We start from the raw sequence: 15380 nt of genomic DNA, 5'->3' as shown, positions 1-15380 counted from the left end.
AGCAGCAGGAACATGTCACAGAAAGGGACTGAGAGGTCACTTCTGTCTGTAGGTGGCAGGTCACCCTTGACTTAGAGCTGGGATCGGTACTTTTCGGCTGACATCTGCCAGTGGCCCTGGTAGGCCAGCAAAAGGCACCTGGCTGGCATGCTGACTGTGGGATCCCCTCTGCCTACATACCCAGGAGGACCCATGCAGAAAGAAGGCCCACATATGGGTTGTCCTGTCCCTTCTGCTTGAGTCCATGACTGGACAGCAGCAGGCCCATGGCTTGGAAGATGCTGGTGCGGTGACTTCTGTCTGGTTGGCTGACAGGCCGCAAGGAGCCTGATGGATTGGGATGCCTACTTTAGGAGGGGGTTCCACCCTGATGGAGCTTTCTTTTGTAGTAGAAAAGAGTAGGAGAGAAAAAACTGCCACAAAGTGCACTTTGGAATGTTGGTGCTGGCCACGAGGAGGAAGAACTGTCCCTCAGAGTGTTGTGCTGCGTTGCCAGAGGTCACCCAAAGAGCGTCTGTGATCAGAGCATGGCTTTGTGTGAGAAGGAGCAGCTGGGGAGGGTTGATGAGACACTGGTGAAATGATGGAAATGCTGGGATGAGAGCAAGGTGGTGAACAGAGACGGGTGTCTACAGTCCTCAAAGAAATAGGTGAAAGTCATCAAAGTCAACAAAGTGCTCTGCCGGGCACTGCCCAGCCCAGCCCGGCCCCTGCCCACCTCTCCCCACCACCCTGCCCTCTCTCCAGCCCAGCCCAGCCCAGCAGCCCAGGCTGGGCTGGCCCCAGGGCAATGCCCTCCACAGGCTGCTGCAGGGCTCTGGGCACGGCCACCCCAGCCCCAGCCCCTCACAAGGCACCGCAGCTGCTGGGACAAAGTGTGGTGGTTTTACTCAGGTGGGCAGCCGAGCTCCACCACAACCGCTCTCTCACTCCCCCTCTCCTCAAAGAGGAAGGGGGAGAAAATACAACACAGAGAACTCGAGGTTTGAGATGAGAAAGGTTTAATTAAATGGAAAGGGAATGGGGAGGAAAAAAAAAAAAAAAACGAAACAAAAGAAACAATCAGTCCGCGCGGGAGCACGGAGAGAGGGAAAAAAAAATTATTCTCTACTTCCCATCAACGAGCGGTGTTCAGCCACGTCCTGGGAAGCAGGGCCTGAGGGTCCGAGCCACGGCTGCGCTCGCGTCAGGCAGCACCCTGGGGTGTCACCAAGTGACGTCACAATGGGTGCCCACCCAGCCCAGGCGCGTGTCACAGTGGCACCCATTGTGACGTCACTTGGTGACACCCCAGGGCTCCGCCTTATAAGAGCGCAGCCGTGGCTCGGACCCTCAGTGTCGGTGCACGGCAGTGACGGACAGGGCAGGAGCACAGGGCCTTCGAGGAGTCCCCGAGCATAGCCCACGTCCCACAATGCCGCAACCGCCCGCCCGGAGGAGCCGCCGGTTTATCCTTGTGAGCTCTCCCACTCCAGAGGCTGCTTCTGAAGGGGAGTCGCAGCTGCTGGATCGCAGTGAGTCTTAGGGATGCGGTGGGGAGGGTTGGGGACACAGAGACCCCTGCCTGACTCCAGGACTCCTTCCCTGGGTAAAGCGGCGCTTGGGCTGACGGGGCCGAGCTTCCTCCGCAGCACCACAGAATGCCAGGACGCTTTGGGCTGGGGGGGACCTCGGCGATCACGATGCTTCCCCCCAGCCCAGGCTGCCCAAAGCCCACCCAGCCTGGCCGTGGGCAGTGCCAGGGAGGGGGCACCGCAGCCTGCGCCAAGGCCTCACTGCCCTGGGCGTGAAGGAGAGAAATCCCTGCCTGTCCGAAAGAAACCTGCCCTCTTTGAGGTTAAGGCCGTCACCCCTTGTCCTGTCGCTGCAGTCCATGATGAAGATCCCCCCCCAGCTTTCCTGGAGGCCCCTTTGGGCACGGGGAGGCCGCAGCGAGGTCCCCCCGCAGCCTTCTCCAGGCTCCACAAGCCCAGCTCCCTCAGCCTCTCTTCCCAGCGGAGCTGCTGCAGCCTCTGGGCATCCCCGCGGCCTCCCCACGGCCTTCTGGGGCTGGGGCCCTTCCTCTCCTCACCCCTGCATTCAGCCCCTCTCTGCAGCACTCTTTGCTTTCCTCCTTTCCAGGTAATATATGGAAACTGTGCAGAGACAAGGCCGTGGAATTCATCAGGGCGTATGTCAGAGGCACAGAAAAGGTAATGGCAGCCGCTTGCATCACAGCTGTGCTCCTGGCGCTGCCCTCCAGGGGTCCCACACAGCCCCAGACCCCTCAAGGCTTTGGTCCTGCTGGCCGTGGGTGTCCCCCTAATGCTCTGTTGGTGTCTTTGTGGCTGCCAGGACGACGAGGAGCAGAAGATGCTGTTCCTCAGCAAAATCTGCGATCTGTGCAGATGTGTCACAGAGAGGGGTGTGCCAATGAACTTGCATGACTTCTGCTGCCAAACTAACCTGGTGGAGAACATCATGGTGAGAGGATGCGCAGCGGGTTGGGGAAGGGGCAAGGCCCCCCGGCACCAGCCCCCTGGGAGGCGAGGGCTGGGGCAGCGCTGGCTCTGCTGCTGCTGGGTGCCGGCGGCTCCAAGGTCTCATCCTGCTTGTGCTCTGCAGGCGCTGCTGGAAAAGGAGCCCATGGACAGCTTGCGCACAGCATTCCGGCAGAAGGCCATGGAGACTGTCGCCCTCCTCAGGTGCGTGCCCAGCCCCTGGTGGCAATGTCCTGGTGGCCCTGAAGCTGGCAGGGAGGCTGCCCGTCCCTCCCAGGGATGCCTGGCCAAGGGAGGTCCGTGTCCTCCTTCATAAGCCTCGAGGCACTGCGTCCAACAGGCTCCTCTCTCTCTTTTCTTCAGCAAGACCGTGCCAATAGTACTGCATGGCAAAAAGGAGAGACTCCTGCGTGTGTGCTGTAAGAGCATCTTCTTTCTGCCTCCCGAGTCAGATGTGCCAGAGACAGAAAGAGCGCTCTTCACTGAGGTATGTGCTGGGTGAGGTACCGGCACCCCCAGTCCTGCTGAGCTGCTGCCTTGCTTCCCCGTGCTGACACAACCAGAGACCAGTGCAGGGCCGGGGCCCAGATTTGCTTTCCCAGCCTCGCCCCTTTCCCGACCTGATCTTGTGCTGCAGGAGGTCTGCACACAGTGGCTTTTTAGCCCCAAAGACACCCCTGAACTTCAGAGGGGCTCAGAGCCAGCTCCTGGGGGTGAGGAGGGCCACAGAAATAATTCGATGCTCTTCTGTCCTCCCTGCAGACTATGAAAGCCATGGACACCATGCTGGCGGCCTTCGTACGCAACTGTCCCAACACCAGTGTCAGCATAGAGTTGGAGAATATCTTGGAGGTTTGGCATTTGCAAAGAACTTCCAAAGAATCCTCTCAGGTCTCATTTGCAGACCACTGTCAACCCAGCAACTTCTCTCCTCGCAGGCGCTGCTGGACTTTGCCCTCTCCAAAGACCCAGCTGTGTGTGAGAGAGCTGTGAGGATGATTGAGAGGCTGAGTGCTTTCATCGTCTTGTATTTTGAGGCCGAGGTAAGGCACAACGAACCCTTCACCCTTTCCTGCATCCCAGAGCATCCTGCCACTCAGGGGTGCCTGTGAGGCAAGCCTCGATGCACGTGAGTGCCTCAGAACCGTGAATCGAGGGTCTTCGTCCCTCCTTCGCCCCTGCTCTTCCCTTCCCAGGCCGTGCTCTCTCAGGGACCGGCTCTGCCTCCACTAAGCCCTTTGTCTCTCCTCCCTTCCTCACCCAGATCACAGATGACTATGAAAACTATAGCGATGATGATTCCAGAGAGCTCTACATCCCCATCCTGGGACAGCTGCTGGGCATCCTCTTCATTTTCACGGGTGACAAAATTTCCATCAGATTCACAGCTTTAGAAACTCTTTCTCACATATACAACATCATCAGAAAAGGAAGAGGTAAGAAGGTGTGGTGGGCAGCGTCCGTCTGCACACAAACATCTACTGATATGTCTACTTGTTTTCCCCGAGTTTAGTGGGGACTGTTAGTGTTAGGTTAGAGGTTGGACTCGATGATCTTGAGGTCTCTTCCAACCTAGACATTCTGTGATTCTGTGAGTATTGTGAAGGATTGTTTTTGTGCTTGGTGGAGGCTGCCCACGGAATTCTGCCAGGTTCCCTGGCCTCCTCTGCTCCTCACAGCAGCTTCCCGCAGCATTCTGGCTATCGTTTTCCGCAGAAGCTAGACGCTCACCTGCCGTCCAGGAGCAGTTCTCTGCTGCTGTCCTTCCCAACCCTCCCCAGATCACCTACCACGCTGTTTTGTGGTGTCCCCCAGTCTAAGCCATCAATCGATGAGCACTTCCCAAACGGCATCTTCCCCGAGGAGTGAACAGCAGAGCCAGCCGTGCATCACCAGGGATGGTGACGCCCTCCAGAATGCTCCCTGACTGTTTGCTCCCTGCCGTCTTAAAGGCAGGTGTCAGGGGGCTTCCTGCACATCCTGACCCCGAGCAGAAGGGGGTCTGTGACACGCTGCTACCCCCACGGCACCCAACGCCATTGCTTCTCCTCCTTCTGCATCATCCCTGAGGTCCCTCTTGCTCCCAGCACTCCTCACCTTGTGCTTTACATCCCTGCCCACCACTCTCCTCGCCGTGGGTCCGAGCCTCCCTCCTCAGCCATTCCTAGTGAAAGTGCTTTTCACCATTTGGCAAGCTTGTTGGCAAAGATGCTCTTCCCTACTGACTCTTCGCTGTTTCCCCCTGTTTAGAATGCATATTGAGAGCGGACATGGTAAATTATGCAGTGAGACACAAGAAATTGGAGTATGCAAAACTTCCATTTTCTATAACATCAACTCCGTGTGAAATTGCCAAGGTAATGAGCTCTGGCCTTGCTGGGGATCTTGTCCGCAGCATCAGCAGGCATCTCGTGTGAGCAAAGGGGTCCAGAACCGGTGGGGCTGGCACGGCCTCACTCGCCCTGCTGAGAGGGTTCCTCTTGTCCCCAGGCTGGGGCTATGCGAAGGCTGCTCCCCTGTGTCCCGGCAGCAGCTCCAGCCCTCCTGGCCACCAGCAAGCCCTGGTTACCTGCAGGGCCAGCACTCTGGCCCCATATGCCCCATCCTCACCCCTTCCCCCGAGGGCCCTCTCTCCAGAGCCGCTCTTGCTGCTCAGCTAAGCAGCACCCTTGGGACACTCAGTGAGGCATGTCTTCGCTCCTCCTTCTTCCCACAGCGGTTTCGAGGACATCTCTTCCCTGCTGAGAGGCTGGACATCATCCTCACAGCCCTGGAAGCTTTACCAGACTCCAGCATCCATGACAAGCAGGGGGCCTGCAGCGTGCTGGACGCAGCCTTGGAGGACCCTGACTACTGGCTGACAGATGTAAGTGGCCTGTGGCCATGGCCCTGCCCTTGAGCTCTTCCAGGCATGGTTCCTCTCTCCTTCCCTGCCTCCCTCCCTGCCTCCCTCGCACATCGGGGTCTCTTGGGCTCCAGAAGCCACCTGAAGCCAGCAGAGAGCAATGGAAGGGGCCAAAGTTTGAGTGGCAGCTGTGGCAATGGCTGCGGTCTGCTGGCAACACCATTCCCACTTTGTCCCCCAAGGTGCCAACAATCATGGAGCGCATCAGGAGAAACCTGGGCAGCATCCACACGGCATCGGCGCGGCAGTGCCTGGACTCCCTGCTTCTCCAGCTGACCAACATGATGCCCAGGGAAGAAGTTGAGAACCTGCTGCAGTTCTCTCCGCCACGTGACAGGTCCTGGCCTTAACATCCTTGAGGGCTTGTTCCGCGTCGGGAGATGCACCTGGAGACTCTCTGCTTGCCACACCAATGGCAAAGAGCAGGACATCCCCAAGGAGCACAGCCCTCCTTCCCACCAATGTGTTCCAGCCCTACTGGGCCAGCCAGGGCTGCAGCAGCCCAGCTGTCCAAGGCAGCCCAGAGTCCCCCTGCCCCCAGGGAACACCAGCTCAGCCCCCTCCTGCCTGCCCAGGCTGGGCCCTCAGTGCTCCCCAAGTCACAGGGGCTGCAGGACAGCCTGGGTCCTCTGGGGCTGGCCCAGTTTGTGGCCCTGCGGCTGAGGCAGCCTCACTGACAGAGTATTCTGGGCTTGCAGCACTGACCTGGCCATGTGGGAGGTGATCCTGGCCATGCCGCAGACCTTGAAGAGGGTTTTAAACATCATGATGGAAGACTTGCCGCTGTGCCTGTGGTGCACCGCAGTCACCGAAGACACGTGCATCCGTCGCTTGGCTGTGAGTTCCCAGATGAAACCTTGCTCCCAGCAGGGCTACGTGTGCCCCTTCAGGCACACAGGCACAGCCCTGTGCCCATCTACCCCCAAACTGCCAGCTCCCGCAGGACGTACGGACACATGGTCCCTGGGGCCGGCAAGCCCCCGTAGCTCCCCGCGCCTGGTGCCTCTTTGGTGCCAGCTGGCGCTGCCCCATCCCTGCCCAAAGGTGGGAGAAGAAGAGGCTGCAGGGAGCCCTGCAGGCCCTGCCAGGCTCTCACTGCTCTTTCTTGCAGATGCTGGGCCACAATCACATTTTTTTGGAGGACTTTGGTAACCCAGTGCACCTCCAGAGCTACCTGAGGCACCCAAGACCAGAGATGCGCTTGATGGTTCTGAAAGGGCTCTGCACCGTGTCAGAGAGCCCTGAGAAGGTGAGCGGGCCATCGTCAAGCAAAGCCATGTTGGCAGCCTGGGGCTTTGCTCTTCTGCCCTCCCGTCCCTCCCCGCTGCCAGGAAGCAAGGCAGGAGGCTGGTGCTCAGGAACCAGAGCCCTTTGCCCAGGGTGGTCTCTCACTGCCTCACGGAAGGGAAATGGTGTCTTTCCTACAGGCAAGGAAAATTCAGGTCGTGCTGCCAGACATCCTGGAGGCTCTGCAGGACACCAACACAGACGTGGTGCTGAAGGCCCTGCCTGTGCTGAGAAACGTGATGGCTCATGTGGAGAGGAGGGAGGCCAGTGGCCCGGCTCTGCAGCTGGCTGAGAAGCTCCTGCCACTCTTTGACCACGTAAGTGTGCTGCGGGAGCCCGAGCCCTCAGCTGGGCCCCCTGTAACGAGGGCTGCCCTTCAGCCCGGCCCTGTGGGCAGCACTCAGGCAGGGCCTTCCCAGTCTCCTCGTCAGCCCAGGCGCTGGGGAGCTCTGCTTGGGCATGGCTGGTGCGGCTGGTGGCGAAAGTGGGGTGGCTGGCGGGCAGCCTGCGATGGCAACCGATTGCGTTGCCCTTCACGGGCACCAGGCCTTGCAGCTGCCCCTGAGCAGCTCCTCTGGGAAGGATCCAGCGCTGAAGCATCTCACAGTGCTGGGAGCTCCCTTCACATCGGCCACGCTAATGCTGAAATTCCTCCTGTCCTCCTCCCTGCCAGGCGTCCAGCCAGGTGCAGGAGCACTCCATCTGCCTCTTCCAAGCCGTGGTGAAAGCTGTGCTGTGGCAAAGGAAGAAGGAAATGAAGAGGACGGTGCACAGGAGCCTTCTCCCACTCTACTTTCACATGAGAGACCAGAGTGAGAGCGTAGCAAAGGTACAGATCTCAGAGCTGAGCAGTTATGTGGGCAAGGGTGTGCTGATGCCACAGGGTTGCTCTGGGGGATCTCTGGCCGGCAGCATGAGCTGCCTCCGATGGTGGCAGTCCCGTGGCCTTGCCTTGGCCACTGAACCCAGTGCACGCTGCCCCTCACCACAGCCTCCCATAACGCGCTGGGAAAGGCTCGCAGCCCTGCCAAGAGGAGGGGACAGAGGGTCTCCTTCCCAAGGCTGTGCTGCTACCTCCCAACCTCTGCTGCTCCGCAGGCCTCTGGGAAAGCTCTCGCCGTGGCTGCAGAGTTTCTGCGACGCAAGGAGCTGAAGCGCTTGGCCCAGACAGAACAGACATGGAGGATCGGGGAGTGCTTGGTAAGGACCCAACTTGGTTTGCTCCAGCTGGGCAAACGCGCCCGGCCAGAGCCCGCTGCCTGCAGCCGCATCCTCGCTCCCTTCCTGCCAGCACAGAGCCCCAGGGGGCTCTTCTGGAGGCCCCTCTGACCTCCCTGCCCCCAGAATGCTGGAGGAGACCCTGGAGAGGGTGTGCAAGCCCCGTGACCCTGTGTTCTCTCTCTCTCCAGCTGCAGCAGGACAGAGGCAGAGTAGAAGAATACCTGCAGCAGAGCCAGCCCTACCTGCAGGCCACTCAGACCCTTGTGCGACTTGAGGCCGTCAGATTCATTGGTGAGCCCAGCCCCTGGGTCCCTCTTGGGGCAGCCTTTGGCAGCCCCAGGCACTGCCCTGTTGCCCCCAGAGCCCCCCGACTGGGCCCTTGCTCCAGGGTGCAGGAGGGGGCACAGCCTGGCTGGCCAGGCCAGGGGCTGTGCTGCTGGGAGCGTGCTGGGGAGCGGGGCTCTGATGGGATCTCTGTGTCTAGGTCTTGCTGCGCGCTACTGCAAGGACCAGAGCGAGGAGAAGCTGAATGAAATCCTCAGCGGTGAGTGAGGGCAGTGGGGGGTGTGCTAGGGCTGGGGGGACAGCGGCAGAGGCCCCCGTGCCTTGCCCTGCTCCAGGGAAATGCTTCGGGGCGGAGGAGCAATGCAGCCATAGGAACGAGGGAGAGGAGACGGGGTAGCCTGTGGTGTCAGGGAATGGCCTCCCAGCCTGGAGCTGGGCAGTGCCGCTGAAAGGGTTGAGTGTCCCTGAGGAAGAGTCAGGGGAAAGGGCAGTAAGGCTGACAGAAGGTGGGAGCCTGTTGTAGAGCACGCAACCAGGACGAAGAGGGAGATGAGACAGCCTACAAGCAGCTAGGAGCAGGGTCACGATTGCTAGCCCTTGCTCTCATGGGGAAGCACAATAGCGAGAGGAAAGAGTCCAGGAGATTCCTGGAGTGTGTGAATCCTCCCAAGGGATGGAGGCAGGTGGTGAGGGAACCAGCTTGTGAAGGTGCCCCACTTGACCTGTGGTGCGCAGGTGGGGAAGGACTGGTGGCTGCATTTGGGACATTGCTGAGCAGCAGCTTTCAACGGATTCCTTTGTCCCTCCTGCTCCTCCTGGCCTGGGGAAGAGTCGAGTGGGGCTGGCATGCTCTGCAGGGGATGCCTGGGGATCTCTGCAAGGAGTGGGTTTTCATCTCTGCTCTTCTTTCTTTTGCAGTCCTCCAGCCTTCAGAGAAAGACCCGGAACCCATGGTCCGTTCCCTGGCAGTTGAAACCACCGTGAATCTGACGTCAAGGCATAAGGCAATGTCAGGACGGAGATTTCCACTGCCGTGTTGCCGCTAGCCCCGCAGCAGTCCTCAAAAGAGCAATATATATATTTAATAGAACTAGGTTGTTGTCTCGTTATTCCAGCAGCTCCTTCACAGTGACTCGGTGCCATGACGCTGAGCTAACTTGGAGGCCACCAAGGACCCTGAGAAGTTCCCTCTGTTCCCCTGAGAAGGCAACTTCCTTGTGAGGGGAACAGAGGGCCCTATTTGTTAGCCTGACCCTACCCGTAGGGAAGTCTGCTGCCTCCCTGGGGCTAGGGTCATGGACGTTGCCAGAAAGCTTCCCAACCTGGTTTTCCCCTCTGATTACTATCGTCTTTTGATAGTCCAGGCCGGCAGTGATACTACTGAAGATAGAAGCCTGAAGACTATCGAGCGGGACTTTAGGGGACTGGGACGGGTAGTGGATGGAGTGGGAGTTCAGGTGGTGTTTTTGTCCACCCCTACAGTGGCAGGGAGGGGTACAGAGAGGACTCACGACTCACTGGGATCCAGCAACTGCAACTCCTTCTTGCTGTCCTCTGTCAAACCTCTGTTCTCTACCACTAAGCTGTCCTCTGCTGGTCTCCTGTCCTCTGCCAGGCTGCTGTCCTCTACCGGGCTGCTGCCCTTTGACAGCAAGCTGTCCTCTGCTGGGCTTCTGTCCTCTGCCGGCAAAATGTCCTCTACCGGGGTGCTGTCCTCTGCCAGCAAGCTGTCCTCTGCTGGCCAGTTGCTGCCCTCAGAAGACCAGGTCTCCTGCCAGGCCAGCCTGGGCTGCCTGGGGGGCATGCCTCCCTCCTCATCAGATTCAGAAGGAGCCTCTGGAGTGGGAGAGTTCTCAAATAGAAAACGGAGGCTCCTTCGGGCAGGCGTGGGCTATGCTCGGGGACTCCTCGAAGGCCCAGTGCTCCTGCCCTGTCCGTCACTGCCGTGCACCGACGCTGAGGGTCCGAGCCACAGCTGCAGTCATATAAGGCGGACCCCTGGGGTGTCACCAAGGGAGGTCACCAAGGGTCCCATGTGACACGTGCCTGGGCTGGATGGGCCCCACCGGGCGCTGTAAGTTCGTGGGCGACACCAAGCTGGGCAAGGGGATCTGGACAGGCTGGATCAACGGGCCGCATCCAGCTGCGTGGCATTCAAGGCCAAATGCTGGGTTCCACACTTGGAATCATACAATATCCTGAGTTGGAAGGGGGCAGACCTGAAGGGATGAAAGACACGGTCTCCCGATGCCTCTTGAGCAGAAGGCCTTTATTGCCATTTTTCTCTGCTACATATACTTTCCCCGTAACCACATGCGCTGTCCACGCGCCCGAATCAGTCGTACAATTCATTAGAGACCCTCAGCCACGCGCCTCAAGCCAGCCAGCAATTGACCACTGCGCAAAGCTCATCTTTAATGCTGTAGCCAAGTTAATTTATCTCCACCTTGTTCAAGTTTTTGTTACTAATGCCTAGTAAAAAAAGGGGCTTTAGGGCTTTGGGGCGACTACTTAAAGGATCAGGGGCACAGGTTGTGTTTGCCTCTGTCCTTCCGATAGGGGGGATCGATGCTGACAAGCAGACTCATCACATTAACACGTAGCTTCGGGACTGGTGCAACTGGTAGAACTTTGGGCTTGCTGATCATGGGAGGGTCTATGTGACACTGGCCTGCTACCACCAGATGAGATGCGCCTCCCTGTAGTGGTTTTACCTGGCAAGGTTTTGGTAGCACGGGGCCATAGGAGTGGCTTTTGTGAGAAGGATCTGGAAGCTGCCCCATGTTTGCTAAGGGCCCCTCTGCTGACCAGAGCTGAGCCAATAAGTCACAGAATCACAGAATTTCTAGGTTGGAAGAGACCTCAAGATCATCGAGTCCAACCTCTGACCTAACGCCAACAGTCCCCACTAAACCATATCCCTAAGCTCTACATCTAAACGTCTTTTAAAGACTTCCAGGGATGGTGACTCCACCACTTCCCTGGGCAGCCTGTTCCAGTGTCTAACAACCCTTTCGGTAAAGAAGTTCTTCCTAAGATCCAACCTAAAACTCCCCTGGCGCAACTTTAGCCCATTCCTCCTCATCCTGTCATCAGGCACGTGGGAGAACAGGCCAACCCCCACCTCACTACAGCCTCCTTTAAGGTATCTGTAGAGAGCGATAAGGTCGCCCCTGAGCCTCCTCTTCTCCAGGCTGAACAAGCCCAGCTCCCTCAGCCGCTCCTCATAGGACTTGCTCTCCAGGCCCCTCACCAGCTTCGTCGCCCTTCTCTGGACCCGCTCAAGCACCTCCATGTCCTTCTTGTAGCGAGGGACCCAAAACTGAACACAGTACTCGAGGTGCGGCCTCACCAGAGCCGAGTACAGCCCCCCGTAGCCACCCATAGCCCCCCGTAGCCCCCAATAGCCCCCCATAGCACCCTAGAGCCCCCTATAGCCCCCCTAGCCCCATATAGCCCCCTGTAGCCCCCCGCAGCCCCCTATAGCTCCCCGCCGCCCCCCCCCACCCCCCCCAATTCTCCCTCCACCCCCCCTTATCCCGCTCCTCACGTTCCGGTCCACGATGTCCCGGCCCTGGCTGGCCAAGCTGCTGCCGTAGGCGGCGGCCAGGCTGGACACGGGCTCGGCCAGGAAGGCGGCGGCGGGGGGGGGCAGGCGGGATGCGGAGGACGCCGGGGGGGCCGCCGGGGGGGCCCCGTAGGCCCGGGCCGGGCCGTGGGGGGGGGGGGGCGGCCCCGCCGCTGGTGTCGTCGAAGAGCGGCCGCGGCTCCGCCATCCGCGGAGGGGCCGGGCCCGGGCCGCGGCGCTTGGGGGCTGCGGGGAGAGGAGAGGAGAGGAGAGGGGGGGTCAGGGGGGGTCGGGGGGGGTCGGGGGAGGGGGGGGGCGCCGGGGAGTCCGCACCGAGCCCCGCCGCCGCTCCCGGGGGCTCCATGGCGCTTCCGCTTCCGGTCACGTGAGGAGCGCGGGAGGAAGCTGTTGGCGGAGCGGCGGGGCGGGGCCGGAAGTGGCGGTTGCCATGGGGACGGGCGCGCGGGGCCGTGACGTCAGCAAGGGTGTGATGTCAGCAAGGCCACCGTGCCACCAAGGTGATGACGTCACCAAGGCCACCACGTCACCAAAGCCATGATGGCAACCAAAGCCATGACGTCACCAAGGCCACCATGTCCCCAGGGCCACCACGTCCCCATAGCCCCCATGGCCCCATAGCCCCCACGGCCCCATATCCACCATGTCCCCAGCGCCATCTTATCCCCAAGGCCACCACGTCCCCAAGGCCACACGGTGGCCGTGGTGGCCCTAGGGCTGTCCCTGAGGTGTCGTGGCCATTTCCTGGCCACGGCGGCCATCTTGTCCCCAAGGCCACCACGTCCCCAGGGCTACCACTTCCCCAAGACCACCATGTCCCCAGATCCACCACATCCCTGTTGCCACCACATCTCCGTGGCCACCACATCCCCAAGGCCACACGGTGGCCGTGGTGGCCCTAGGGCTGTCCCTGAGGTGTCGTGGCCATTTCCTGGCTACGGCGGCCATCTTGTCCCCAAGGCCACCATGTCCCCATGGCCACCACATCCCCATGGCCACCATGTCTCCGTGGCCACCATGTCCCCAGGATGACCATGTCCCCATATCCACCATGTCCCCATGGCCACCACGTCCCCAAGGCCACACGGTGGCCCAGGGGGGGCTGCTGCTGCTGGGCACCCTGGGGCTCTGGGTGCTGGAGGGGGGGGCGCGGACCCTCGGGACCCCCCCCGGGACCCTCAACGCCTCCGGGACCCCGCGGTGGGACCTGGCCTCCGCCTTCTTCTTCTCCACCACCCTGCTCACCACTGTGGGTAAGGAGCCCCCCCGCCCCCAAATCGGGACCCCCCCTCCGAATTGGGACCCTCCTAAAGAACCCCATGGGCACCAGGACCCCCCCAAGGGCATTGAGACCCCCGGGACCCCCATGAACCCCAGGACCCCCATGAGCACCAATTCCCCCAGGACGCCTCTGAGCACCAGGCCCCCCCGGGACCCCCCAAGAACACCGGGACCCCCATGAACACCAGGACCCCCGTGGGCACCAGGACCCTCCATGGCCCCCCATAGGCACCGAGCCCCCTGAGAACCTCAGGACCCCCATGGGTTTTGGGACCCCCTTTAGCACTGGGACCCCCAGGCCCCCCCCCAGCCCCACCAGGACCCCCCCAGCCCACAGAGCCCCCCAGTTCGCCCAGGACCCCCATCACCACCAAGCCCCCAACCTCCCCCCACCACCCCCAGGGGTCCCCCCTCCCCTTTCACTTACCGGGGGGGGTCCCCCCCCTAAATTTCCCCCCCCCCCCCAGGCTACGGCCCCGTGGCCCCCCTGTCCCCGGGGGGCAAAGCCTTCTGCTTGGCCTACGCGGCGCTGGGCGTCCCCTTCACGGTGTTGACGTTGGCGGTGGTGGCCCGGTGGCTTTCGGTGCCGGTCACCCGGTGGCCCCGGCGCTACCTGAGGACGCGGTGGGGTTGGAGCCCCCGGGGGGCCGCCGGGCTCCATTTGGGGCTGCTGGCGGGGGCGGTGGCGGGGGGCTTCGTGCTGCTGCCTGCCGCCGCCCTGTGGGCCCTGGGGGGCTCCGGGAGCTTCTTGGACGCCGTCTTCTTCTGCGGCATGGCCGTCACCACCGTGGGGCTGGGGGACGCGGCGGGGGCACCGGAGGGGCAGCCCCCGCGCCACCTCTACCGGGTGGCCTTGGCCGGTGAGCGGGGGCGGGGGGTTGGGGGGGGGCGTTGGGGTGGGGGGCGTTGGGGTTTGGGGATCTGGGGTTGGGGTTATGTGGGGGTTGGGGCTATGTGGTTGGGGTCTTCTTGGTGGGGGGGGTCTTCATTGGGGTGGGGTCTTTATGGTGGTGGGGTCTTCATGGTTGGGGTCTTCATGGTTGGTGTCTCCATGGTTGGGGTTTAGGTGGTTGGGGTCCTCATGGTTGGGGTCTTCATGGTGGTTGGATCTTCGTGGTTGGGGGTCTTCATGGTTGGGTTCTCCATGGTGGTTGGGGTCTTCATGGTTGGGGTCTTTATGGTTGGGGTCTTCATGGTTGGGGTCTTCATGGTTGGGGTCTCCATGGTTGGGTTTAGATGGTTGGGGTCTTCATGGTTGGGGTCTTTATGGTTGGGGTCTTCATGGTTGGGGTCTTCGTGGTTGGGGTCTTCGTGGTTGGGGGACTTCATGGTTGGGGTCTCTATGGTGGTTGGGTTCTCCATGGTTGGGGTCTCCGTGGTTGGGGTTTAGATGGTTGGGGTCTTCATGGTTGGGGTCTTTATGGTTGGGGTCTTCATGGTTGGGGTCTTCATGGTTGGGGTCTCCATGGTTGGGGTTTAGATGGTTGGGGTCTTCATGGTTGGGATCTTCGTGGTTGGGGTCTTCGTGGTTGGGGTCTCCATTGGGGTGGTGTCTTTATGGTGGTTGGGTCTCCATGGTTGGGGTCTCCATGGTGGTTGGGTCTCCACTGGGGCGCGGTCTCCATTGGGGTGGGGTCTTCATGGTTGGGGTCTTCGTGGTTGGGGTCTTCGTGGTTGGGGGACTTCATGGTTGGGGTCTCTATGGTGGTTGGGTTCTCCATGGTTGGGGTCTCCGTGGTTGGGGTCTCCATTGGGGTGGGGTCTTTCTGGTGGTGTCTTTATGGTGGTTGGGGTCTTCATGGTTGGGGTCTCCATGGTGGTTGGGTCTCCATTGGGGTGGGGTCTTCATGGTGGCGGGGTCTTCATGGATGGGGTCACCATGGCGGATTGGGTCTTCATTGGGGGGGGGTCTCCATGGGGATCTCTCCATGGGGTGGGGGTCTCCACGGGGGGGTGGGGGTCTCTGACCGCTGTGTCCCCCCCCCCCAGCCTACCTGCTGCTGGGGGTGACGGCGGCGCTGCTGCTGCTGGCGGCCTTCCAGCAGCTGCTGGAGCTGCACGGGGTCAGCGCCGCGCTGCGCCCCCCCCCGGACCCCCCCGAGGAGGACGGGGGGCTGCTGGACGAGGGGGGGCAATAAACGGGGGGCTCGAAGCGCGACGGGCTCGCTGTGGTCACTGGGGGGGGTTGGGGGTCCCAGATGCATGGGGGGGGGGTCCCAGACACATGGGGGGGGTCCCAGACACATGGGGGGGGTCCCAGGTCCAATAGGGGGGTTCCCGGTCCCATTGGGGGGTCACAGACCCATGGGGGGGGGGGGGTCACAGCACCATTGGG

At 61.1% G+C, this 15380-nt stretch overlaps 1 long non-coding RNA gene across 2 annotated transcripts; it reads right to left on the bottom strand.

Annotated features, from left to right (window-relative positions):
- Positions 1-984: 984 nt before the first annotated feature.
- On the bottom strand, positions 985-12187 carry LOC140000362 (uncharacterized). 2 transcript variants are annotated; one of them, XR_011805505.1, is made up of 3 exons: positions 12080-12187; positions 11729-11992; positions 985-7405 (listed from the first exon to the last, which is right to left on the bottom strand). It is a non-coding gene; the product is annotated as an uncharacterized lncRNA (long non-coding RNA). The 2 variants fall into 2 exon arrangements; XR_011805504.1 differs by lacking the exon at positions 985-7405 and adding an exon at positions 8382-10397 and having other exon boundaries at positions 12080-12186.
- Between the last annotated feature and the right edge of the window lie 3193 nt (positions 12188-15380).

This window comes from Anas platyrhynchos, chromosome 33 (assembly GCF_047663525.1).
Source record: "Anas platyrhynchos isolate ZD024472 breed Pekin duck chromosome 33, IASCAAS_PekinDuck_T2T, whole genome shotgun sequence".
Classification (NCBI taxonomy): Eukaryota; Metazoa; Chordata; class Aves; order Anseriformes; family Anatidae; genus Anas; species Anas platyrhynchos.
The sequence above is the reverse complement of the archived record's forward strand: the minus strand, read 5'-3'. Positions and strand labels throughout refer to the sequence as shown.